The sequence below is a fragment of the Phasianus colchicus genome, chromosome 32, assembly GCF_987193195.1.
Source record: "Phasianus colchicus chromosome 32, bPhaCol1.hap1.1, whole genome shotgun sequence".
NCBI classification, from domain to species: domain Eukaryota; kingdom Metazoa; phylum Chordata; class Aves; order Galliformes; family Phasianidae; genus Phasianus; species Phasianus colchicus.
The window spans coordinates 275,964-302,077 of NC_143467.1; the positions used below are offsets into that span (position 1 = coordinate 275,964).

At 41.2% G+C, this 26,114-nt stretch overlaps 1 protein-coding gene and 1 long non-coding RNA gene across 6 annotated transcripts in view; one reads left to right on the forward strand and one right to left on the reverse strand.

The window, feature by feature from the left end:
• The window catches only part of LOC149913953 (sex comb on midleg-like protein 2), a 187,714-nt gene that overhangs the window by 37,254 nt on the left and 124,346 nt on the right, over window positions 1-26,114 (forward strand). The gene's annotated exons all lie outside the window — the stretch shown is intronic.
• Window positions 3,026-20,237, reverse strand: LOC149913954 (uncharacterized). 5 transcript variants are annotated; one of them, XR_016460767.1, is made up of 4 exons: window positions 20,134-20,237; window positions 12,053-12,334; window positions 5,604-5,747; window positions 3,026-3,373 (listed from the first exon to the last, which is right to left on the reverse strand). It is a non-coding gene; the product is annotated as an uncharacterized LOC149913954 (long non-coding RNA). The 5 variants fall into 5 exon arrangements; XR_016460764.1 differs by having other exon boundaries at window positions 3,038-3,373; window positions 11,605-12,334; XR_016460766.1 differs by lacking the exon at window positions 3,026-3,373 and adding an exon at window positions 3,605-3,645 and having other exon boundaries at window positions 11,605-12,334.

Below are 26,114 nucleotides of genomic sequence, written 5' to 3' on the forward strand. Positions count from 1 at the left end.
GAGCAATGAAAAAGTAGATATTGAGTTTCAGTTTTCAGCACATACATTAAAGTCCCATGCCTGTAATTAGGTCTCCTACCTTCCAAATAGAATTTTAAAAAAGTTTGATACATGATTATTTTAAATTATTTTTCTATAATTGGTTAGTGGTATTGTGGAACACATATTTAAGGATGAGTAAGATTAGAAATCCAAAAAGTGTAAAATTCCATGCAAACTCAATTAAGTTTCAAGGACATTTCCATCAGAAAGAATGGAAATGAAGAAAGAACGGAGCCCCCAGGCTGGTTGTTGAGTGAGAATTACTGCTTACCCAGCATCCGTTTGCTTCATCAAATGTCCCCCATCTGCTCACAGAAACCTGTCTGAGATGCTTTTCTGAAGAATATTTGGCAGCATGTTTCCCAGGGCTGATGCCTAGAGGAGAGGGTTACATGGAGACTTGCTGTCTATCTTGATGGCAAACCCCTCCTAAGTAGGAATCCAGAGCTGGTGACTCACTTTGTAGTCTTGTATAGGTCTGGGGCAAGACAACATTATGGCAGTGGGGAGATATTCATGGTCAGGCTGGACAGGCCTCTGAGGTCTCTGACCTCTGTGGGTGTCCCTGTTCATTACTGGGGAATTGGACTCAATGGTCTGTAAGAGTCCCTTCCCACTCAAAAAAAAATTCTACGATTCTATGATTCTATGAATATTCCTGGTTTTATTACAAGTACAAATACTGATAAAGCCTACATTCAAATTGTTTATTCCTTGCTTTTGGAGAAGCTAAGACACTAGCATTAGGAGTTTTAATCAACGTAGATAATAGCTTGTCAGTTGTTATGCACAGTGGTACGTGCACCCAGTTTGAAATTTCAGTGCCATTAATGTTTTTAATTTTTTAAGTGATATGACACAGTACATGCAATCAACAATAATGAACATACCATGGTTCAGGACCCCTGATCTCTCAGCTAGTAATTTAAAATATTTTCATGTGTAGAGACAAGACAAGTATTATGTCCTAAATGGAGTCTAGGTCCCCAGCACTATTTCTCTCTCTATTTGATCCCTAAAAACAACTGTTTTCTTGCCAAAGATTTTGCATCGTTAAATCTCCTTTCTGAAACAATGAATATTGTCTAGTTGCAGGCCACTTTTTCAAACCTGTGGACATTCCCTTTGCTTCTACTTCTTTAAGCAACCTGCAGTTGCAATACACTTTTGCAGTACAGTCTTGAACCTCTTTATTCCTTGTTTTTCAGTCACCATGGGCTGTGTCTGTGCTGTCTTTGTAACCAGGAGCAGGGAATGACCTCTGTTCTCCCAGTCAGTTTTCTCAACACATCTACTGGTGTGGATGAAGCAAGCAAAGGCAACAAGAAAAGCAAATACAATTATACTAGCAAGCAGGAGTATCATTTATTATAGATGATAATCACATGTTGGTTTGTCACTCGGTGTGTTTAATCAACGACTTTCTTTTTGAAATAAGAGTGAAGATAAAAGAAAAGTTCAAATAGGATTCCTACATGTCTCGTTTTCATTAAAGATTAGATCTGCTACAACACGATGAACTGAGGATAATATAATGTAACGTCCAAACACTTTGTTTCAAGTAATGTTAACACTGAATGAAAGGTATACAGGCTTCAATGAAATTAGGAAGTTGAGGCCTAGTTGAATGCTATTTGTTGTTGAATGGTATTTGTGACAGTGTTGAAAGAAATGGCTGATGTTATTGTAAAGTTACAGTCTGTCATCTATGAAAAACGGTGTTCTGCACAGGTCTGTGAGTGTTAGAAATGGGCTTTCTTGAAGAGCTGTCTTTATGGAAAAGGAGGCATTGCTTGCAAACTGGTAAATTGGGAAAAAAAAAAAAAAAAAGTAACATTTCTGATTTCCAATTTAGTTATTAGAAAATCCCCATCATCTCTCTTTATATTATATGAATACTCCATGGTGTCCTTGGGATGACAAGATGCCTGTACTGCTATTTAGATATGCACAAATACAACAAATCCATGGGCAGATCTTTCCCCTACTGCATTTTTTTAATGTATTTCTTTATTGCTAAACTAAAAGGAAAATAATAGTAGAAAAAATTCAATCACCTTAATCAGCACATGCATGTCTTAAAAATCTTTTTCTTGCTCTGACTGGTTTGAGAGCCTATTGTACTGAGAAGCAAAAACAGATTACAAGTAAAACACATAAAACAGAATACAAGCATGTCTATTTCTAAGTTCTCTGGTACTCAAAAATCTAAATACCTATTCATGTAGCTGCATTCATTGCTTTAAGTCATTAGCCAAAAGTAAATACGTAAGGAGAAACAGAGACAAAATTGACTTTATAAGAAGAAAATATATTTTAATATTCAAAATATTCTAAGTCACCATGCTGCCCTTTGAAGACAGCATTCATGTCTCATCTTGATCATGCTGACAAGCATCTCACGGGTATCTGCTTTCACTTACGTTGATTGTACAGTTTAGTATCTGTAATACTGAAAAGACCTGATGGGAAATGTTACCTTCCAAATTTTGCTCTGTGTATATGCATTTCCTATTTAAACCCTCACTCAGCAAGAGAAGGAAAAACACTTCTCAGTTTCAGTGTAAGTGCCCCATGGAATTTTCTACAGGAAAAATATCACTTTAGATCTGTCAGACAATAACATTTTATTACCTCAAGGATGTTATCTGAACCTGAGGTCTAATATCTAAATGAACTGCAGTTCAGATTATTTGAGATTTAGCAGAAAGACAGAGGGATGGAAAGTTTCATAGAAAGATTCTATGGGGAGAAGTCTCATTCATTTATTGTGGATAAATATGATGAAAAGGTATTCATATACCAAGTTTTAATAACTGTATGGTTAACAGGAGGAACAGTAGACAGCTTTGAGCAGTAGCTGACATACAGAACAGGAGAGTTGGAAGAGTAATATTTCCAAGAAGATTAATTTAATTTAAAGGCAGAATGTTTTTTGGCTATTGGAAAGTTCTCTGTTGTGTTGAGCAAAAGGATAGATATACTGGCTGAAAATAAACCTGTAAAAGTGAGGTAATGCATTTACTAAAACAACAATAATTGCTATATCAGGATGGATCATATATTAAAGGCAATAAAACTCTGATTAATAGCTGTCAGGTTATTTCTTTATTTTTCTCAAATATTTATTTGAGCGCAACATACTATAAATACTTTAAAGAAAATGTTTATCTTATATTTGCACATGATTGCACTCAGTAATACATGGAAGAGCAGCCACTGAAGTGGGAGGATCATAAGCCCAATGTATGTGAAGAGAGAGAGCAATAAATTTGATTCTTCTCAGCATTTTTCTGTTACAGGTTTTGAGAAACTTGTTAGATTTTAGTACCTGTAAATGTAAATGAAACCAACATAAAATACCATACATAACCTTATTACTTTAAATAACATAGAAAATATGGATTGGAAGACTCGTGTGCATGTTCTTTTCTTCTGTCTTAGACCTGAATAAAGCTGTAAAGAAGAAATTAATGCTCTAGTAAGTCACTGTCAACTCTTGCAAGTCCATTTGGGAGAAAATTTGACACTCCATTTTTTTTTTCTCGTTGTCCTTCTATCTCCTACCCTCCTTTCTGTGTATGTTTATTATTTGCCTCATTTCTGTGAAAACAAATCAGGCTCCATTAATAAAAGCAAAAACTGTTTAAGGCCATCCATCTTACTCATTCTCCTCAAAGGTTTGCTGCCACTTGTTCTATCACAGAGGACTGCAAAACTTTTTTGCTCCACATTGTTACCCTCTAAAGATAAAATGAATAAATTGCTTAAGAAGATGTTGAAAGACTCTTAATGGTGCATTTATGATCATAACATACGTATTTGTGAGACCTAAGGATTTTTATTCATTCTATTTTTGTTCGATGTAAAATCAAGATTAACTTCTTAGATTTTCTGGACATCCTCGTTGTATAAATTTAATTTTTTACTCCTTTTCCTTGTACAACTTCTGAAATCTGACAGTAAGAACATTTTTATTTTTGTCTCAAACCTCTTTTTTATTCTTTGTCCATCTATTTTTTTTTTCCCCCTATGATGCTTCTTATAACTTTACCAATTACTTTGTGTTCCATTTCATTACGTTATTTATTTTTGCTTTTTCTTTAGGGCAGGATATGTCTACTGCTATGCATCTGCACAGTTCCTACAATGGAGCTTTGATCCTGGTTGGATTGCTTAAGTGCCATTAACATAAACGTGGTTAACAAAAATAGTAGTTTCAGCTTAGTATTTTTCATGCTAAATCAGGTTCAAAACTAGAAGAATAAAAGTTTTTTTGTAAGAAACATAAACATCCATGTTGATTTCATAAGTGAAACTGATTCTGTTTTTGAAGAGCGGAAGAAATTTAAATAATTCATCTGAAAGCAAAGTTCACTTCTGTTTTTATATTCTCAGAAGTGAATCATCAGATTAAACTAGCATGCCACAGTTTAGTGGTAAACCTCTAACACTACCAAATCTACAAATGTAGATTTTGCTTTAATGTCACAGGCAACAGAATGTAATCAACTAACAAACAAAACAAGGAAACAGAAAATTCACATCCAAATAAACCAGAAAGAGGAGTTTATAGACACTCTACAGAACTGTTAGCTGTGCTATGCTTTTCAAAAGCTGGAATTTGTCCTACAGACATCTCAGAAGTTGCACATCTGTCCAAGAAGAATCATTGCACTTTATTTCTACTGTACATGTTTATCTTATATCTTATTCTTCATTACTGTTATGTACTATGCAAAATACATAAAGAAAAAAAGCAGTAATCAAACTATACCTACTGTGAGCAGGGCTTTGTGAAGGCTGCAGTACTGTACAGAAGAAAGCCTTGAACAGATCTATCTCAAATTCAGGGTAATAATACATTTATTTCCTACCCACATTGCTCATGTAATCCACCAACTATTTTAGGAACGCCTAGATTCTTAAAAATACAGAAATTAAAGTGATTTCCTGATCAACCCTTACAGAAAGACACAAGTTTAAACATGAAAGCAACTATGAATGCTTTGGAGAGAAACAAATAGAATGTAATGTTAATAATCCCTGTAATGTTAATAAGCTAAATAACAGTTTCAAAGTTTAGTATCTTGATGCTTTACGGAGCTCCCATAAAATGGCTCTGAGCCATCCCTTTCTAATGATTTTGCACACCCACGCAACTTGCTCTGTGGGGATGGAAGATAACAGGATTTAGATCCTCGACACACTGCAATTGATTTAACAATAAATATTGTCTATCCTAGTTTTGGGTTACTATAAGATGAAAGCAAAAATGTATATACTGATCTACTGGTTTTCTTTTAAAAAACATTCATCTGATGCTGAAGGCTAATTCTGTAAAGCTGAAACTTAAATCCCAGCAGAAACAGGTTCCCAGATATTAAAAACAAACAAACAAACAAAAAAAAATCATAAAAGTATGTATAATGAAATCTTTAGGCATGTGACAAACTTTGTTTTATATATTATATGATTTCAGAACATCTGTCACACACACTCACAAACTTTCCTTAGAAGGAGAAGCAGAAGTTTAGATGATGATAAAGTTATGTTCTTACCACATTAGAAGGTTCCAATTTCTTCCTTCTAGCAAGGTCAGTGATATTATTGCCATTGTAGTTGATGCTCTCCATACAGCCTTTGAAATTTTTTCTGCTGTTAGAACTTGGCTTCCCAGAAAAAGGCATGCCTCCAAAGGTTATCTTTGAATGTATCAGAAAATGAAAGACAGTTACTGGAGGACAAGGGCTTAGAATTTTTGCTTACTAGAAAAAGAAAGTATCAAACAAGTACTGGAAAAGTAGGAAAAAGTCTATGATGAAGTCATGACTGCAAATATTTTTGGTGGTAAATTGTATCTGTTATTAGGTTTTCCCAAATACAGAGAAAATATGTATCACAGTTACATATAGACTGTAACGAAGAGAAGGTCTCTAAAAGGAATGCAGTTTTAAATGCTCGGCAGAGCAAAATGTCAGTATTGTTAAGAAACAAGAATTTGTTGGCCAAAGAATGTGCTGTCTGTCTGATCTTGGAGAAGAAAAGTCTGCCTTTCTTTACAAACCTGAATGCAGAAAGTTTGAGAAGTAAAGGTGCCCAGTAAAACCTATTTCAACATGTAGACTGAAACAAACATTAAAATAAGAAAAAATCTACTAAATCAAAAGGGAAGAAGGAAAGTGTTGCTTTATGTAGAACATCCATCAGTCTGGTAGAGTGTCAGAAGTGAGAAGTGGTTGGTGGCAAGTCAGGAAAATAATTCTTCTCTATTATGATGCTAAAACTAACTAAAAATTGATGATAAGAAAAGAGAAGCAACTGGCACCTATAGAGAGCTTCCCTGTTACAATATTAGCCTAGAACATGGCTTTGAGAGCACAGGGTTGTCAGCAAAAATGAGTCTGAGGGCAGGAGGGAAAACGTGAAAGAGCAAAAATGTTACAGCATTTACAAAAATACATTGTTGGGGAAAAATAATTCCCTCCTCCCCCTTCACCCCCCTTCCATATTATAGTATGTATATAGTTATCTTAATCAAAAAAGTAACCAAGGAACAAAGGCTATAAAATACAGGTGTTGTGCTGTTTCCTGTTCAATCATCCCTTCCCTAGGGAACAATCTAAATACTAAATACTATTACTAAAATTCTGAAAAATGAAAGTAGTATTTCTGACCCTTATTACTACTTGGGAGAAAAAGGAGATATCATATGAAGGACTTGGAATGGGAAACTCGAAGTTACTGTAGACAAATTGTTGGATAGCAAAAAATACAGTGAGTTGTGGCCAGTTTACCAGGCAAAACGTTTACTCTTTACATATTAAATTGCATGGACAAGACAGTGTTATACTACTTGGCATGCCCAGAATGGGAAAAAGCAGATTTCAATTCAAAACTTAAATATCAATAATAAATGGAGACAATTGCGAATTAATTTCTTTTTTATTTAGTTTAAAAACAAAAACAACAGCACAAAAATGTTTCTAAAAATCTGTTTTTACTCATGACTGGAAAATCCAAATGTGATTTCCATGCATCTCGTGGGCCTGAGATAAAGACAATTTAAAAGGAAAGAAAGAAAAAAAAAGGGGGGGGGGGAAGCTATGATGGTAATGTTTAATATTTGTGTGGGGGGTGAAAGGTGTACTTGAGTTGCCTAAGCACAAGCTTCTACTGCTATTGGTGATACCTGGGGTAGTGTGCCTTAGTAACCTCTGCTTTCTGCTTGAGGAGGTATGCATCTCTATAAATTCTCTGCCATTTCTGCCAACACCATGGGAGTGCTGCAGATATCTAGGGGTTCTTAAATGTTGTTGTTAGGCGAACACGGTAATTTCTGGAGCTAATGGTAGCTCAGGGATCTCCAGCTCTGCTGACTGTAATAGTAGCTTGAACACCTAACTCATGTGCAGATATCTGAATTTAGATGTATTAATCTGAAACCAAATTCCACCTGAAGAGTTTCGGTCGAAGAAACCTGCTTGACAAGTCTGTCCAGGTTTAAAGTGGGGCTTTTTCTTAGAGGTCAACACATACGAGGAGGAGCTGAGGTTGGCTCAGCGCAGAGCAGAGGAGCTGAGGGGAGGCCTGATGGCGGCTGCAGCTCCTCACAGGGAGCGGAGGGGCAGCGCTGAGCTCTGCTCTGTGTGACAGCGACAGGGCCCGAGGGAACGGCATGGAGCTGTGTCAGGGGAGGGCAGCTGGGGCTCAGGGAAAGGGGCTGCACCACAGGGCGGTGGGCATGGAACGGGATGCACAGGGCTGTGGGCACGGCCCAAGTGCTGGAGTTCAGAACTCTCAGACGTTGGGTTTGATTTTGGGTGGTGCTGAGTGGAGCCAGGGGTTGGACTCCATGATCCTTGTGGGTCCCTTCCGACTTGGGTTATTTTATGATTGATTTTTTTCTTTTTTTTTTCTTACACGATAGGAAAAAAGCACCTGTCTGTTGATAAGAATAGTCACAACAAGGTCTAGCCAAAAACAAATTGTCAAAGTGCCAGATTAGAGGAAAAAAAAAAAGGAAGTGCTAAAGGTTTCTGGCAGAAGGAAATAGATTGTATCAGCTGCAAAAGCTGAGATTTCTGAGTTGAAGTCTGAATCGTGCTTTCTGAAGTTTAGTAAATCATGCTGTTTTGATGCTCAGATTTGAAATTAAAAAATGGAAGAGTCAGATAAGACTGTAATATATTGATGCATGTTTAAAACACAGAAGTACTTCCCATAAGCTTTACTTGTCTTGGTTTACCAGGTACCCAGGGAAGGAGTGTTACGTTATTAATACAAACAGTTCAGAAAATGGTTTAGCTACGTGCATCTTGCTAGTCTCTGCATTTATGGCAGCAGCAGTCTCATAAAAGAGGACCATCAGTATCATGAAGCACAATTTGTCTTTCTGTTTTTTCTACTTCGTTGTCACTTGTATTTCAAGCATCAAAATTAAGCTATAAAAGGTGATTAAGCATACTGGTAGCTGTCCAATGCGCTATTATACCATTTATTAAATAGCTTTATTTTTATTTCCCAATTTTTAGGTTTAAATGAAAATAAGGAAAATAAGTGAAATAGAATTGGAAGAAGATTGTGATTTGAAACTGGAAGGAGTAGTGATTTTTCAGTATCAGAAAATATGGCTACTTCATTATTTCTTAATTCTATTTTATATCTGTGGTTGAAATTAAACAATGGTGTCAAATTGTAAAATGATAGGGATTAATGTTACTGTAGTAGTACAACAGGATGAAATGAAGCCCAGATTATTTAAAACAAAGACAGTTGCAGTAATGCTGGTTTTCCATGAGAAGCCAAAATAATAGCGGTATTTAAAATATTTAAAAGCTGTTCTGTCTTTTACATCCATTTCATTACATTCTTGTATAATTTTTTATGGGGGGTGGGGGAGGAATCTTGCCTGGAGAAGCCTTACCAAAAACTGTATGGAAGAATGAAAGTTTCAATGCTAACCATTATCATCAGTCTAGTAGTCAGCAGAAAACACTTTCTTCACGTGTTATTTTCAAAGAAGCATTTTAGGGCTGTGGGACTCTTAACATTCTAACATGATAACCTTGGGTTAAAGAAACTGTTAATTCCCAACGTTTATGAAATCCCAGCATTCAGCAGAATGCGGGGAGAATTTGCACAGGGCTGGCATCAGTTGATAGAGCTCAACTCCCCAGGCTTCCTTCATTTGTGCCTGCATCTTTAGTCTGAATAGCTTCATGCACCTCTGCTGTGCCTGCAAGGCTGAGATTAGTTTTGACTTTTGTGGAAGTAAAGGAGAAAAAGGCATAAATCAGAAGATTTCAACATTTTTAAAAATATAAAATGTAACCTAGTGCAAAATATAAAATCTGTCAGCATTCCTCAGAGGTATGAGGCAGGTCAAAGGGATCCACAATCCACAAGCCTATGGATTGTACATAAGCTGCTCATTCAGTTTACGTGTTTGTCTTTTTCTTGGATGAGAAATAGTTGCTGTTTATTATTTCCTTAAATGCAACACAAGCATTTACTCATAATATCCAACCTGAGAACACCGTTCTTGTAACTGCTTATGAAAATCATAGATACAGAAATCAAAAGAAACTGTTTCAATCTGCTTGCATTTAAGGAAATAGGAAGTCTCTTTCCACCCTTGCGCATATTTAAGACTGTTTTCTGACAAACTGCTAGCTAAAGGCTTCAGTCTTCCTTTTTGTGCTTACTCCCTCAATGGAATAGCTGAGCTTTTGTAACTGTCCCTACTTTGAAGTTTTCTAGTGGATCCAGGTTGGTTTAAATATCCTCTATTCCTCACTTCTTTCTTTTCTACCATTTTCTTCAAAAAAGAGCATGTTAAGAACATAAATTTCTATTCTGTTAAGAGTCTTCTCCTGCAGTTAGCTGGTTAGTAAATAATACTTTGCTTTCAGAAGATAGGAAATGGATTTGTGGTCATTCTAGATGTTTCTTATCAGGTAAACTCTCATATGTATGTGTTGGAGAAATTCTAATCAGTTCTTCAGTAAAGGTATTATGAAAGCTCAGACAGACTGTTCTGTCATTATTTACCAAGAGATCTGTCTCTTCCTAAAAATAAACAAGACTTTTTGAATTAGGATGTAATTTCCTTTTAAACTGAAAAATTGGAGAAAGACATTTTCTCAAGGGGGAACTGCAGTGGTTGGAAAGAATCTCTGCAAGTCACTGAGTCTAACAAAGCTGGTTCCCTACAGTAAGTTACAGGAAAACGTCCAGATGAGTTTTGAATATCTCCAGAGGAGACTCCACCACCTCTCTGGGCAGTCTGTTCCTGGGCACTGTCACCCTCACAGTAAAGAAGTTCTTCCTTGTGTTCAAATGGAACGTCATTTATTCCAGTTTGTGTCCCCTGCTCCTTGTTCTGTCATTGGGCTCCACAGGCAAGAGCCTGGCCCCATCTGCTTGACTCCCACCCTTTTGGTATTTATAAGCATTGATAATATCCTCTCTCAGCCTTCTCTTCTTCAGGCTGAACAGCCCCAGGTCTCAGCCTTTCCTCATACAGGAGATGCTCCAGGCCCCTCATCATCTCCGTGGCCCTCCACTGGGCTCTCTCCAGAAGTTCTGTATTTCTTGAAGTGAGGAGCCCAGAACTGGACACAGCACTCCAGATGTGGCCTCACCAAGGTAGAGAAGAGAGGGGAGATCACCTCACTCAACCTGCTGGCCACATTCTTTTTAATGCATCCCAGGATACCATTGGCCTTCTTGACCACAAGGCCACATTGCTGGTTTGTGGTCACCCTGCCGTCTACAGGGACACCCAGGCCTTTCTCTGCAGTGTTTCTTTCCAGCAAGTCAGACCCTAACCTGTACTGATACATGCAGTTACTCTTCCCCAGATGTAGGACTCTGCACTTGCCCTTGTTGAACCTCATAAGGTTTTTTCTCTCCCTTTCCACCCTGTCCAGGTCTTGTTGAATGGCAGAAAGATTAAAACTGATCAATGCTTCTTGAGGGAAAATCCCAATGTATTTTAGGTGTATACAAGATTATGTAATACTGTGTGAATGTTGTTATGACTGGGTGACAGTTCACCGATCAGTTCACAGATGTTTTTGCTTCTCAATTGTTTTTACAAAATGTAAATAGTATTCATGAGAAGAGAATGTGATTGACTTCACTTCTTCTAGCAAAATTTTGGCCTTGGAGCTTTGTATCTGTGCAGACTGGAACCATAAGTCAATCACAGAACTTGCCACATCACCATTTGCTTTGGTAAACCATCACCACCCCCTTATTCAATATTCTTGAAGGTTCCCTTTTAAGTGAATTCAGATCCGGTCCAGTTGTGGAACTTGCAGCTTTCAGCGTAAGAATATTGTGAAAAGAAGAAGTATCACTAGTCTGTACAGGACTAACACATTTCATTTTACATATGACATTCTTAACAATAGGCTTTTATTATTCATTCTTTGTCATATATTAAAATAAAGGATGTTTTATTTTCTTTCATGTACCAAACAGTTCCATTTGTCTTAAATACTCTATACAACTGCAGATAATTACAGCAACATAAAAACCAGCATTATGACATACCTAGAGGGATTAGTTTGACTTGTGTTTGGTTCCCAGGTCCCAAGATGCCAGTATCTGGGAAAGTGGCAAATGGAAATTCAACTGTGCAGAGGAACAGGAAAAAACCCTATATCTGTATATCAGCAATACAGAAATAATTGATAAAATGCTCAGGAAACAAGCTGTGTTTAACCAGCACTGTCCAATCCAGCCTGTTGCAGGGTCCACGACAGCAGTGAGAGGAAAGAGCAGCAGACAAGACTCCTCTGGCTTGTACCATGGTATTAGTTCTAGCACGCTTAAGTTCTGCATTTGAAGTTACATTAGCAAGCCTGATGTGCTTGGCAACAGCACAACATCTCACTCCATATGTAACGTATTTTCTGTGGCAAAGAACTTCTTTGTTCATAACTCACGGACTTTGCATGTTCATAAAAGCTGTTACATACTTTGGAAAGTTCAGGCATACCTTCAATCCTCCTCTGTATTCGATTCCTACTGACTTCATAGTAACTGCTGTTCCCAGCAGAGCTCAATGACAGCCGGCGCAGGATCGGGGCTGAATTTGAGGTAGCAGTCACTGGCTGAAAGGAATTCCTGTAATATGCTGCACTCCCCAAAGTACGATATTCAGTGGAATTTCAACGGGCTGGGCTTGACAGATTTACTGAATTAAGTGCAGAATCCATAGAGTCCTCAGAAAAGCGATGCTCTTTGGAAGTGCTGTTTTCTTCTATACGTAACGTTTCTGCTACAGAAAACAAAAGCATCAATCTGTTCAAAACGATGGGCTTTGTAGCTTTGTTATTTAATTCCTTGCTATGTTCTCTTGAAGATAATAACAAGCTCCAAGCCTGTTAACAAGTCTCCTGTGAGACAAGACTTACTGAAGAATAGTCATTCTCAAGTAATCGCTGGTCCTTTACTACATTAAAAAATTTCCAGTAAAATGTCTAATAGACAAGTTTGAGACAGTCTTCCATAAATCATCTCAGCTGTATATGTTAAATATTATGAGCAGGATGTGGACATAAGGTTTGATTTTTTTTTCATTGTCTGACATTAGCATTAACACATATGCAATCTCAGTCAAGCATTTTCATTATCTTTCTTAATGGTTATCTTCTGAGAATTTGTTTAGGAGTGCATTATGTTTCTATTTTTTATAAATATAAAAAGAATTTTTTAACATAAAAAAACCTCTCATGTTAACTAGCAAATGTTTAATTTGTTCTACACAGTAGAGGGAGTCTCTAACTTCATATGCAAGAGGACAATTATCATCTGTAGATCTCCATATGTTCGGAGACAATAGCCATCACAAAAAACTGAAGAGACTACATGCAGAGCTGCAGAAGGCTGTAAATCCTAGACTCACATGCACACTAACACAATACAGTCTGATCACAATGCTGCAACTACGAGTCGTTAAACATCAGTGGGAACACCACTCCATTCTCTCATCATTGTATGTTCTCAGCTCCACTTGCACTAGGCCAACATCTAGCCTGAGGAAGAAGTTGGAAGCCTGATGCAAAAATCTGCATGAAACAAATGCTGCTTTGGCAAGAGAGTTAAGAGCTGGAAAATATAGCTAACAGGTTCACAGAAGTGTAAACTCCACATTACCATCTTGAAAATTACTCTATGAAAGTGATAAAACATATGCTAGTGGAGCAGCATATTCTTGGGGGTAACTGGTACAATCTGTGAAACAAGTTCCTAGAATATGCTCTTTATTACTCTTCTTATATGACAACTTCCAATAATTTCTTGGGAAAATTCCAGAATTAAATAAAGGAAGAGTATTTTCCACAAACAAACAAACAACAGCAACAAAAAACACACAGAGAGCTTTTTAAGCACGTTTAACTTGTTCTATTAGCAATTACGTTCTCTCTCCTGAAGTCTGTATAAAACTGGAGTTTAGTGAAGAACTTGAGGTGTATTTCACAGTTATGATCTTCAGGCAACATTATCCCAAAGTGGAACAAAGACACCCAGAGAACCGGTTCCCTACTTAGTGAATTCAGTAAAGCAAGACATGCAATCCACCATAACATCTTCTATTAAACACAACACTTGTGGCAAAAAGAAGCTTTTAAGTCCACAAGCCCTTCTCTTTCAAGTACACAATCCTCAAGACAATAATGATAAACTTTCTAGTTTGATCTGTATCAAAAAAGCAAAGCAGTGGCTACTGAGGTTTTTGGAGAAAGCAAACTTTTATTTGTCGGCTTGAAGTAGCTGCAGCAACTTGCTGAAAGGAAAGCAATAGCCATCTTTCTATAGAATTTCAGAGATACTAACAGACACAATCAATGATAAGCACTATAATATTAAAGGAAACAAATGAGAAAATTAGATCAGTAGAGAATGAGACCACCAAATGAAGTCTCGGTGCAAGACTGAAAGGCAGAAGTAATACTTCAAATGGCTACAGAAAAGCACTATGAAGGAGTCCAAAACTTGTAGATTGAAACTTCCTAAGTTTTTAAAGGTATGATGAAATACTGGAAGCAGTATTCCACACCAGAAAGTTTCAACAGGAGTATTTCAGCAAATATCAGCCAACTCCATACAATGTCTTATGAAGGAATCTTTTTATAGTAATCAAGCAGAGATCCCAAATACATCCGTTAAATAATCATTTTATGTCACTCTTTCCATGATCGCTCAAGACATAAAGGGTTTTAAATTGACTATTTTACAGAAGAATTTAATTGCATTTACTCCAATTATATCCCAGGTTTCTTTCTGATACGACAGATCCTAGTTAAGCAACTGTAAATAGGGATGGCAAAGAGAAACTCTGCTTTGATTCCCAAGACACTAGCATTTGAGCTTAGAATCAGAAAATCATAGAATGGCTTGGGTTGGAAGGGACCCTCAAAGATCACGAAGCTCCAACCCCTCCACCATATGCAGGGCCACCAACCTCCCTATTAAATATTAGACCAGGCTGCCCAGGACCTCATCCAACTGGCCTTGAACACCTCCAGGAAGAGGGGTGTCCACAGCCTCTCTGGGCAGCCTGTTCCAGCACCTCACCATTCACTCTGTAAAGAACTTCCCCTGATACTCAACCTAAATCCTCCCTCCCTCAACTTAAAGCCATTTCCCCTTGTCCTGCCATTATCTTAAGCTTATCTTAACATAGCTCCTCAGGTCACATACACAAGGTGGGAAAACTGGCATACTTCATAGGATGATCATCTTTTTAAATAGGTGTTTCTGTCCAGCAGCTATACTATCCCAATCCACTCCCTTTCAATTCATCTAGCCTCCCTACAAACCAACCCCAACTGCAGTCTTGTTATTGAAAGCACGGTAACAGGTGTGAGAGCTGATTCAGAATTGGTGTCTGACAAATACAGTTTTGCAATTAACGGAGCAATAAATGACTCTTTTCCTACTTCGACATGTGGAGCAGATGCGAGTAGTAGAGGGATGGAATGAGAACAAGTTTTTTTCTGTTACAAACAGAATTCACATTCTTACTCTCAACTACTCCAAAATTCAACAGATTTCAATGCTCTCTGATTTAGGTTTTGTAACAGAAAACTGAACATCCCTCATCTGCTTAAGCCTTCAAAGAATGCTTCCGCCACTTCAGTTTTGTTAGATTTGTAATATGGAATCAGCACTCTCTTGACCTTTGCCCTGTGAAATAAATTGTTATGCTGCTCCTTTAATGTATTTCCATCCATTACTGCATGGATGGCATCACATCTGCAATAGAACCCAACATTCACCACCAAGTAACCAATCGATGCCTTGTAAAAAAGGGCTGATCTGAAATAATAAACACATTTTCCTTACTCTGTCTTGTATCTGAACAGGTATTAACCAGACCCAGTTGTACCACAGCACTGGTAAAATACTGAAAGCAGAAGGCACTGCCATGTGATCTTATGCTGTAAGGCAGGCCCTGTAAGTAATAACTGAAGTTTTATTCTCAAGTCAGCACCAGACACCAAGGGTTCATACATGTATGAGTCCCAATTAGGAAGTTCAGCTTTTCAAAAACCAGAGTTAAATATGTTAAAGGCTGCTATTTAATGATTTCACAATGCAGCAAGCTGTTAATGACAGGTAAATTCAGCAGAAGTAGAACTTCCATATGCAGAAGATCATTAACAACATCAAATTTACTACATCTAAGAGCCACTAACAGAGCCCAGTAAGCCATTATCAATTTTATCTACAAATATCAGTCTTCCAGAGGTGAGTTTTTGCACACTTGAAATGTACAAAAGATCAATGAATAATTGTCTCACCTGAAGCTGGAAAGCATCAGTTTTTCAAGTTAATTTGGTATAGCCTTTCTGCACCGAACCTTTACCGTTTCAAGACCTCAAGAGGAGATGAGCAATTGCTTGTGCATCCGTTGTTATAAATCTAGATTACAAGTATGTGTGTGTATACGTAGATATACATGCCATAATTATTATGCTTTTCTTTTTCTCTATCTCATTTTTTCCCTCATTTCTCCTCTCCATCTCACTGAGATGGGGGCAGTGAATGAACAGCCACGTGACGCTCAGTGATCTGCTGGGTTAAACCACAATGCATCACCATATCTTAAAGAACTTGCACGCTGTCAAAGATTTCTTCTTTTAAGAACGTCAGCTTGCCTTTATAAAACACACAGAGTATCTTTGTAAGCAGATTCTGTCAGAAAGCGATCTTCTAACTCAATCCTGACTATTACAAAAATTCAGTACAGTTCTAATTATTAAAGGCAGCCATTCAACCTCACATGAAAACAGACTAGAGCACGTTTACACATGTATTTTTTGCCCTACTGACAAAGAATGCACACACAGCACAGAGCACCCACCTGGCACCTAAGAATGAAGTTCTTACATTTTATTGCTACAACAAACACAGAAGTGTTGAGTTTGAAATTTCAGCAGGATTCTTCCAATCAAAACATTTTCCTCCTGCTTAACTGACCATAACATTTGCAGAAGTCACAGACAACTGTAAGCTTCTACAGTTTCAAGGAACAGAATAACCCATATTGGAAAATTCGAGACCAAAAATAAAGCTGTCTGCATAACCGAATAAAGGCAGATCTCACTATAGATTTATTTTCCACTGATGAAAAAGCAAATTTGCTTGCTGTTCTTAATTACAGTATTTGTAGGGCATTTCATAGATGTATTACAGCATTAAGAACTCTCTCTTCTCACCCCCATTCTCATAAGCAAATGCTTCCCTCTTGCTGCTTCCACATTCTATCACCTCATTAGTTAATTATTGCTTAAACGCAAACATACACTACCTGCATATGTTATAATGGAGACTTTGTTTTACTTTCTCATACACAAGAATGCAACTAAACTATAAAGCCAGAAAGGTAAAATTTATGCAACTATGACTTAATTACTGTCAGGCTCTTAGCCTTCAGGAGAAGTACATCATCAAGATCATAGTGGGTTTTTTGTGTCCCAATTAGAACACCACCATTAAATGTATGACAAATAAACGTGTTAGGAAGCAGAACAACTCCTACAAGATAACTGACTTTCCTTCTACTTGTACACACCATGTGAAGGACAGCTCAAACTCTGAGGTGCTCGCAACAGTCCAAAGCAAACACCTTGCTTCTCACAGGAAGAGATGGTGAGCAACTGCTACACATCTGCACGCTGACAAAAGACACGCTCAGCATCCTCACAACATTGCTCTGTTGTAATCTAACGTCTGGATGAACATAAAAGCTCCTGAACAGTGCACGGACTCAGGATTCCAACACAAACAAGAGGATTCTCTCTCTTCAGCCCTACATACTTTCTGCAGACCATCAGACCACTGCTACCGAGCTTCTCCACAGCTGCGTACAGACAGCTACTTCATGTGGAGTCTCTGATTGTCTTCTCGCATCCTTTTAAGTGGTATGACATTCTCACTGTGGCACTTTGATATTGTCACCTTGTGTACAGTCTGACTGTGACTCATATAACCACAGACTGTTCTCTTCTGCACATAATCGCACATCTCTTTTTTCTTTTTTTTCTTTTTTCCCTACAGAATACCTCATATTTCCCCGTTTCCTATGTGTTCCTATCTGCCTCTATGTTACCACCCACCTCAACCCAGCAGTACCGAATGACACATTCCTTTTTTCATACCTTTTCCCCCAATGTGTGGAAATCCCACTATCCCCCATCACACCATGCCCACTAACCATGTTCCTCAATGCCACATCCATACATTTCTTGAACACCTCCGGGGATGGTGACTCTACCACCTCCCTGGGCAGCCTGTGCCACTTCCTCACCACTCCTTCTGAGAAGAAACATTTCCTAATATCCAACCTGAACTTTCCCTGTGCAGCTTGAAGCCATCACGTCTCACACTATTGCTGGTTACCTTCACAATTGGTCTGTAGTGTTGTAGTTTTGCAGAGTTACTCAACCTAACTTCTCCATTCTGCTTGCTTCCCTCCTGCCTGCGCTCCTGGACTGGTTTATGACAGCTAGGCTAGTCTTGTACTACACTCCTTATCTTTTCTGTGCGGACAGATAGTTCATTCACAATCTTGAAGCAGTTTCTTTGAGTAACTGCCAGGTTTCAAACATTTTTTCTTCTGTGTCAGCTTTCTGGGACATCATACTGAGTTGTTGTAGGGGTTCATTGTAGTCTATCTTCATGAGATATTTTTATTTTGACATCCTTGCTTCTTTTGAAAATGATGTAATTTCCCTGCAAAAACCTGCAAAGCCATGCATACATGTATGTATGTATATACGTACAAAATATGTATGAAAGCATAAGTATAGCGTATATATAAAAACATGTATGCATGCATGCGTACATACTATATACTGTAGTATATACATACATAACTCTCTCTGTTTCTAAAGAATAACGAGAATTTAAATATTTCCTGGCTTTTGTGACCAATTAACTCAGATTAAGACCCATAAAAGTAAACAAAGGATGATGGGTGTGCCATCAGCAAACAAGCTTGTCACACTGCTGGTAAATGGAAACAGGCATGACTCCTTACTCATTTTTCTAATAATCCTGTGCAGAAATTGTTGGCTTTGCATCCACTGCCGCTAGTTAGGTGAAAGTGCTATGGATCCCTTTAGCTGTAACATTCTGCCATTTTTGATATTAAAATGAATTTGAAGAAATACATCAACTTCATCTATAAAAGGGTTCCAGGATCAAAATGCTCATCAGGGTACAACACGCGTGCCGACTTACTTACAGGGAGATTTCTTATAAGAGAAGCAGGTCTAAGACATCTGTTTATCTCCAATTTAAACAACTTAATTTAGGTAGAATTATGTGTTTTACAGCTATTCACGCAGTTGCTTACTAGAAATATCTGATTTAATTGCAGAGATGTTCTAGACCTAAACCAGGGTCTATTTAAGACAGAGAAAGCTCTGCATTGACAATTTTTATATTTGTTGTGGTTACATCATTGAAGTGAATACATTGTGTTTATATTAAATTGTAAGAAGAACCATTTTTAATAAGCTTTAACATTTTAATTTGATATCCTCTTCTGATTTAAGTGTGGCCTTATGACTCTCCATAGAAAAAGATTATTCTGCCCACACTGAGGCTAAATGACCAAACCCCAGTAACTCAAAAAAAAAAAAAAAAAGAGAAAAAAGAGAAACAAATGACTAATCTCAAAAGCCTTTGGAAATATTATGCAAATATACCACAGCAATAGAAAGTATCAGATGGGATGAGTCACATCAACAAGTTACCATGGTTTGACAAGTAGCAAAAGCAGAGTAAAACCACTCTTTCCTAAGTCTCTCTGTGAGGTTTAAGCTGACACGCTTCACATCTGAGGCAGACTACAAATCGGCACGAGCTACTGCACCTCAGCCATGGCACAGGCAAAAGCTTTCCTTGTCCTGGAGTCAGCTGCACAGAGAGGCTCTGCTGCTCTGGCCCCTGCCACGGCTGCATTTTATCCAACCCATTCCTGTGCTCATCTGAGCCCACGATGAGTCAGTGCAGAGAAGCTAACTGCAGATATCTCCTAGCTTTGCCAAAATGTTTTCTGTGCTTCACTGGGTCAGCTCGTCACCTCATCAGCAGGGAGGCTTGGGATGTACTACACGGACAAGGAGGCAAGGAGAGCAGGAGCAGAGCAACTTCTAGGGGCAGCTAGCCATACATTCAGTTAAACTGTACCATCAAAACACATCCTTGCTCTTACAGTCATTAGCCCAAACCAAGAGTTATTAGAGTTGCTTCCAATTTATCTCCTAATCCATTTCAAGGGAATTGTTTTTCTACTAAATAGCCATACAGGAAGCTTCAAATGTCACCTATCTGCCTGAGTGATTTCACAAAAAAGACTGACATGTTTAGGAGAAAGACTTCTTGAACTTGCAGTAGATCGTCCATAAGCACAAAATCCATGCCACTGATCAATAAATATCTCCATTCTCAGCTGTCAAGGGCTATAGACATACCAGAGAAATACACTAGACTCAGTCCTTTTGACTAAAAATACCAAAATCATACGTAATCCTCATATGTATTACGACACAATGTAATCACCTTCAGATGGATGAGCATCACTCCTCGGAAGCTTAGGGGAAAGGGGAGCTGTGTATGGTGGAGAGTCCTGAGAGTATCGTTTAACACTTCCGTTTTCATGTATTCTTGTTATTCATGTTCATGTTATTCATGTTTCTTTTGCTGTGAAAAGGAAAGATATCACCAATTTATTATGGTATAAAAATGCTCACAGGGAAAGTCAAAGTACAAAAGCAAAAACATACATCAAGTCATTCACCAGGTAACAAATCCATTTCACATAGAATCGGTCATTCAATACAAACTTCAAAAGCTGAAGTAACAGCTTAGTTTATACTATCATCATCCAAATTTCCAAATTTAGGCTACTTTCCTGAAAAGTATTAAAGCAAATGACTTTTATTTGATGAAATGAAACAAATACAATTTCTCTACTGGAAAAAAACAAAACAAAACAAATAAAAACCGAAATACCAAAACCACCACAATACTTTATTTTCTAAAGCAGCACCTCTAAGACTGAAACTGCATTGATGTCAAACTTTTCTCAGCTATGGCTCCTGATAACCCTTGGACCGGGACTCGTAATACCAGCACTGCAAGCCATTTGATGGGAGACCCTGAGCATGTTATTTCCCTCTCACTCTGTATACCCCCAGAGTACCAAAACTCACATAAAATGTCACAAGCAGCCAGCTGCAAAACCCACCTTCTCTACTAGACTGTATGCTGCAGAATTTAAAATTTTGGAGCCGCCACTGAGCAAGGTGAACAAAGAAGGAAGAAAAGAGTATTTAATGTTGTAGGATAGGCTGAACTGAATCATCTCTCAGAGCAAGCCCCTTCTTATAAGGTAGTAAGCATCTTTCTCCAAGGTTATTTTATGATTCAAACATAAATTGAACAGGCAAAATGTGAAGTTTTGAGTCTGTTCTTTTAGTAACCCAGTGGTACAATACATATGTTTCCTACTTGACCACAAGAAAGAGTAAGCAGAACAAAACGATTTCTGCACATGTGGTATGAGCTATCCCAACCTGCCACAGCACTTGTGCTCTGGAACGAATCCTCTAAGAACTGAAGAGTATTCATTTCAATCAATTAAAGTTATAGCAAAGCAGATTAAAATGTTAAATTTCATAAAGTAACCACACTTATCAAAAATATCAGTACTTGTAAACAACAGCTGTTTGATACTACCTGGTTTGTTCCTATCGTACTCCGTGGGACTATGTGCACACCCCATGTAGGGGCTGAAAGGCTGGCTACTGAAAAGATTATCGCATTGAAGACTGTGGCAGAGTTTCTCCAAGAAACGTAGGACAAACGATGCACTGTTTACAGAAGGAAGATTGATGGCATGCTTCTCCCCATCAAAGGAAGCTGCGAATAAGAAGAAGATGTCAAACAGCCCCTGAGCATCACGAAGTATAGCAAAACACTAACAAGTAGAGGAGAAGACATTCAGCTTTGATTTAAAACATGCAAGACATGAGAGGAATAAACAATCTTTCTGGTGTTTAACACATTTATATCCAAAGAACTGGTTGTACCTTCCGTTGGATCCATGCCACTTTAAATTTGCTCTATGAGAACTTATTTTCAGAAAATAACACTGGCTTTAAACGAGTATAACAAATCTATTCTCTCAACATCAAAATCTTACGGGCAATTTCAGTTGTTTGCTTATAAAACAGTACCTCTATACCACCTATTTGCAGGAGATAACCAAGAAAAGATCCATTACAGCAGTCTCGCACACCCACACAACTCGAAGTAGCGTTTAAGTCCACACAATGGAAAAAGCTCATACTCCTACCACCACGATGCCCTTAGGCTGAAACGCGATGAGGGAAAAATGATAGTTCCACACCCTCACGGAGGGCAGAACGCTGTCGGGAGCGGGAATCGCGCTCGCCGAAGCAGCGCCGTCAGGCGGGGCGGCGCGCAGCCGGTGACAGCGGGAGCCGGGGGCGCTCAGCATCCCTCGGCAGCGCGGCGCGGCGACCGACAGGGCACCGCTCACAACTTCCCTCCCGCAGCACCGCAGCACCTCCACACTGCTCGCCACAAGCTCTCCGCACGCCAACGGGTTTCCCAACCCTCCTCGGCTTCGCGTCCTCCCACAGCCGAAGCGACGAGTCGCGCGGCTCTGCCCTCGCAACTCCCCCCGCCCCGCGCACGGAGGCGGCCCCCAACCGCAGCCCCCAGCCGCAGCCCCCAGCCGCTCCCCCCCTCGCGCAGCGCCACTCCGGGGTGCCGCCTGCCGCAGCGACGGCGGCGGGGAGCCCTCGCGCCCAGAGGCGGCCTTCCCGGGGTCTGCCCTCTCCGCCCCCCTCCCACCTACCTGAGGGCAGCCGGCATCCGTCCGCGCGGCGGCGCACAGCCGGTGGCACCGCGCACAGCCTGCCTGCCTGCCTGCCGCACTCCCTCGGACGAGGGTCCCCTTAGACGAAAGCACAGCCCCAGCCCGGCCGCTACCGCGAGGGACCGCGCCCGCGGCCGGAGCCCGGGGGCCGCGAGGAGGGAGGGCGGAGCGCCCGGTGACAGGTGAGGACGGCCCCCGCGCCGCTCCCTACCTCGCGCCGCTCTCCTCGCAGCCGGCGGCTCGCTTACCCTCGACCGCCGCCGCCCCCTCGCTCCGTTCCCCCGCCCTAACGCGGCGTTCAACGCGGCCCCGCTAGCCGCGAGGCCCCGCCCCCCGCCCCGCACTGACGGCTCTCTCCGCCAATAGCGAAGAAGACGGCCGTCCTCGAGCTCCGCCCTCACCTCCTTCGACCAATAGGAGCTATCCGTGGTGCTGCCCCTCCGCCTTCCCGGCAGGCTGGGTTGGCTCGCAGCTGCCGAGCAACGGGCGCGGGGCTGCGGGTGGGGCCGCTGAGGGCGGTGGCCGGGTGAGGCCCCGCTGCGGGCCGGGGTTGGTGCCGCGGGATTGTGCCCGGGGCTCCTCGTTCGGGAGCTTTCGCCTCATAGATGGACGTTTTTTGTTCCCCTCCCCTTTTTCCCTCTCGGCTCAGCCATCAGGAGGATGGAAATATCTCCCGCACTCACAAAGCTGTAATCTCGGCTTGCAGATTGTGCTGCTGGAGCCTGCGGGGCTGTGCTTCCTGCTCTGCTCACGGGAATTAAAAACGTGGGTGAAAAATAAAGCTGCTTCCGGATGCACTGCGTGTCAGATGCATCGCAGCACGGTGCAGCTCTACCGTAATGGATGCTCCATCCCAGCTCCCCATTTCCTGGAGTGCTACAATGGTTGTTTAAATGAGAAAACCCTGTGGAGTCTGCTGGATGCGGTGTGCCATTGGTTGCAAATGGCCAGCCCAGCACTTCCCACATGAGGATATGAACCTCAAAAACATCCACACAGGCATGGCCACCGAGTTTAGGGCACCGTGGTCCTTAAAGACCAGGTTCTTCATCTGCCACCCCACACAGAGCGTATCCCCAGAATTGGGCGGTGAGGTGCTTTGGGTTAGGCGAGGGATGAGGTTCTGAAGTGAATGCCGTCACCTCTGCTCTCGGAGCATCAGCCCACAGCATGGAGTGCTGGAGGGCATGAAGGATGTGGTTAGTGGGCAGGGTGGTGATGGACTGATGGTTGGACGAGATGATTTTAGAGGTCTTTTCCAACCTTAATGATTCTATGGCATCCCCTCCAGGTGCAGCTCCATGGACAGAGGTGCTCAGGAGCGCACCTCGTACCTCCCAGAAAGGTGGGCGCTCAGTGGAACCCAGCAAGGACAAGTCCAGTAATAAGAATCCCTGAGATGTGGTCAGCTAGGGCATCAGACCCATGGACCATCTACTGGATTTTCCAAATCTCCCACCAGGCCTCCTTGTCAAAGCCTCAGAGATTTGTTATTCAGGAGAAGCCCTGCTGTAGCCTCCTAAAGAGATGATTCGTGGTTCATGGCAGGCAGTCAAACTGATTGTCTGAAACACTTGCTCACAAGTCTGCCAAAATTCCCAGTTTATGGTAAGATCTTCCCACGGTACTGTGTCAGGAGTGTATCACGTCACCCTTAGCTGGAAGAATAACTTGAAGGGAATTTAAGTAGAGATGTGATGCTGTAGTCCGAAGAGTGGTAAATGTGCTACCAGTGTTTGTACTCCTCATACCGTCAATGGCTTTTGGAGTCCTCAGTTGGTCCCCTCTGATATAAAACTATGCATTATGCTCAGGCAAGAAACACCTTAAAGGCAAAGCCTTTCCGCCCCGCCCGGTGCCGCTCCCCGCTGCCCTCCCGCCGCTGCTGGCAGGTGGCAGGAAGCGTGTGCTCCTCTGCACGAGGCACGAAGGGCTCCTACCTCGGGTGCGGAGCAGGCTGCTCCCACCTCTGGTGCAGGCAACCGGGCTCCTGGGAGTCGCTCCTGGGAGAGCAGGGGATGCCGAGTGCCCGCAGCCCGGAGCTGGCCGCAGGACGGCCTTGCTGCACCTCCTGCTGCCGCGGTGCTGCCCGGATGGCTTCCAGCCAGGCTCTGGCCGCTTCGGCACAGCCTCAGGTGCCGGGCAGCAATTCCCACAGCGAGCACGCCCCGAGCCGGCTGCCAGGCCGTGGGCAGTTTCACAGCTCGTTCTCGTGGCACATCTGCACCCGTGGGAGAGAGGGGAGGATGGGGGCTGTGTTTTGTCACGCTAATGAAGCGTCGCTCTCTGCTCGGTCCCTTTGCTTCCTTTGCTGGGGCCATTCGCACATCCTTGTGGTCGCACATCCCCACGTTGCTGTCCTGGCGCTCCTTTAACTCCTCTCACCCGTGAGCAGGTCCCAGAAGAGGCAATCTCCGGCTGCCCTGCTCTCGAGGCCAGCATCTCCCTGCAGCTGGCTCACTTCCTCACTGAGCGCTGCCCATGGCACTCATGGCACGTTTCTCCTCACTGAGCGAGTGACTTCTATTGCTAACAACTTCCTATCCTGCTTTCTCAATTCGGTCTTCTCTGCAAGGCATGAGCATGGTTAAGCTCTCTGTGTACGAGGGCCAGCTCTGCTGTTCACTTATGTAGATCTACTGACTTTAAGGTCACCCAGAAGGAACCGCCCTCGGGGTAACCGGGGGTTTGTGTCCGGAGAAGACTGCTTCCTTTTCTATTGCATTTTCTCTGGGGCAAAAGTGGCTCCAAGTTTCACTTGGCAATGTTTAAACTCTATGCATCTTTCTGCAGGGGATGTTCCTCTGAACTTTGCCGTGATCACAGCCGCATCTCTTTCCTTTGTGCTGGTAACCCAGCTTCACGCATGACCAAAATTATTTCCTCCGCTCACATCAAAGTCTTCTAGAAAGCAATGGTTTTGTAACAAAAGGGCCAGTATCCCTATGGCAGAGGAGGTCAACACATCCTCTTCTGACTCTGCTCTTGAGAAGAAAAAAAAAAAAAAGAAAAAGAAAAAGAAAAAGAAAAAGAAAACAAACAAGGAAGCTAACAAAGAAGCCCACCCTAGTCTAGTCTGGGACATGGTTCACCAGATTCTTCCAAGTGTTCTCACTTCTGTCTCACTCAAGGCTAAACAGAACTTCCATATGTGTGGAAGAACACAGATCATGGCCTGAACAGGATGGCTTGTGGAAAATCAAACTCCATAAGCACAAAGTGGTTATAAAGCAGGTATATTTTGAGTTACAGCACTGCACACACACGCTGGGTACTGAGGGAGTAGCCTCTCCTAACATGCACACCGTAAAAGGACAGTTTAAGGATATTTATAGAGACCAGTTACACATATGCAAGAATAGGAGAGGATATTACGATTGATTCTAAGGAAGGAGGCGTAGATTATTCTGATATTACCCTTAGTATAGGAGGAGATATTCACTGGTTCCAAGAAGTTATAATATTCTCCACCCCAACTGCTGAGTTACTGTGGCTTGCAGCTCTTATTCCTTGCTGTAGTGGCACAGCAAGGAACCAGTAAGTGAGCACGAGTGCCTGGAGCGGTGCGAGAGATGCGTTCCTCGGCTCACCTCCCCCTTCTCCAGGCTGCTGCTAGGAAGGGTGAGTCAACCCC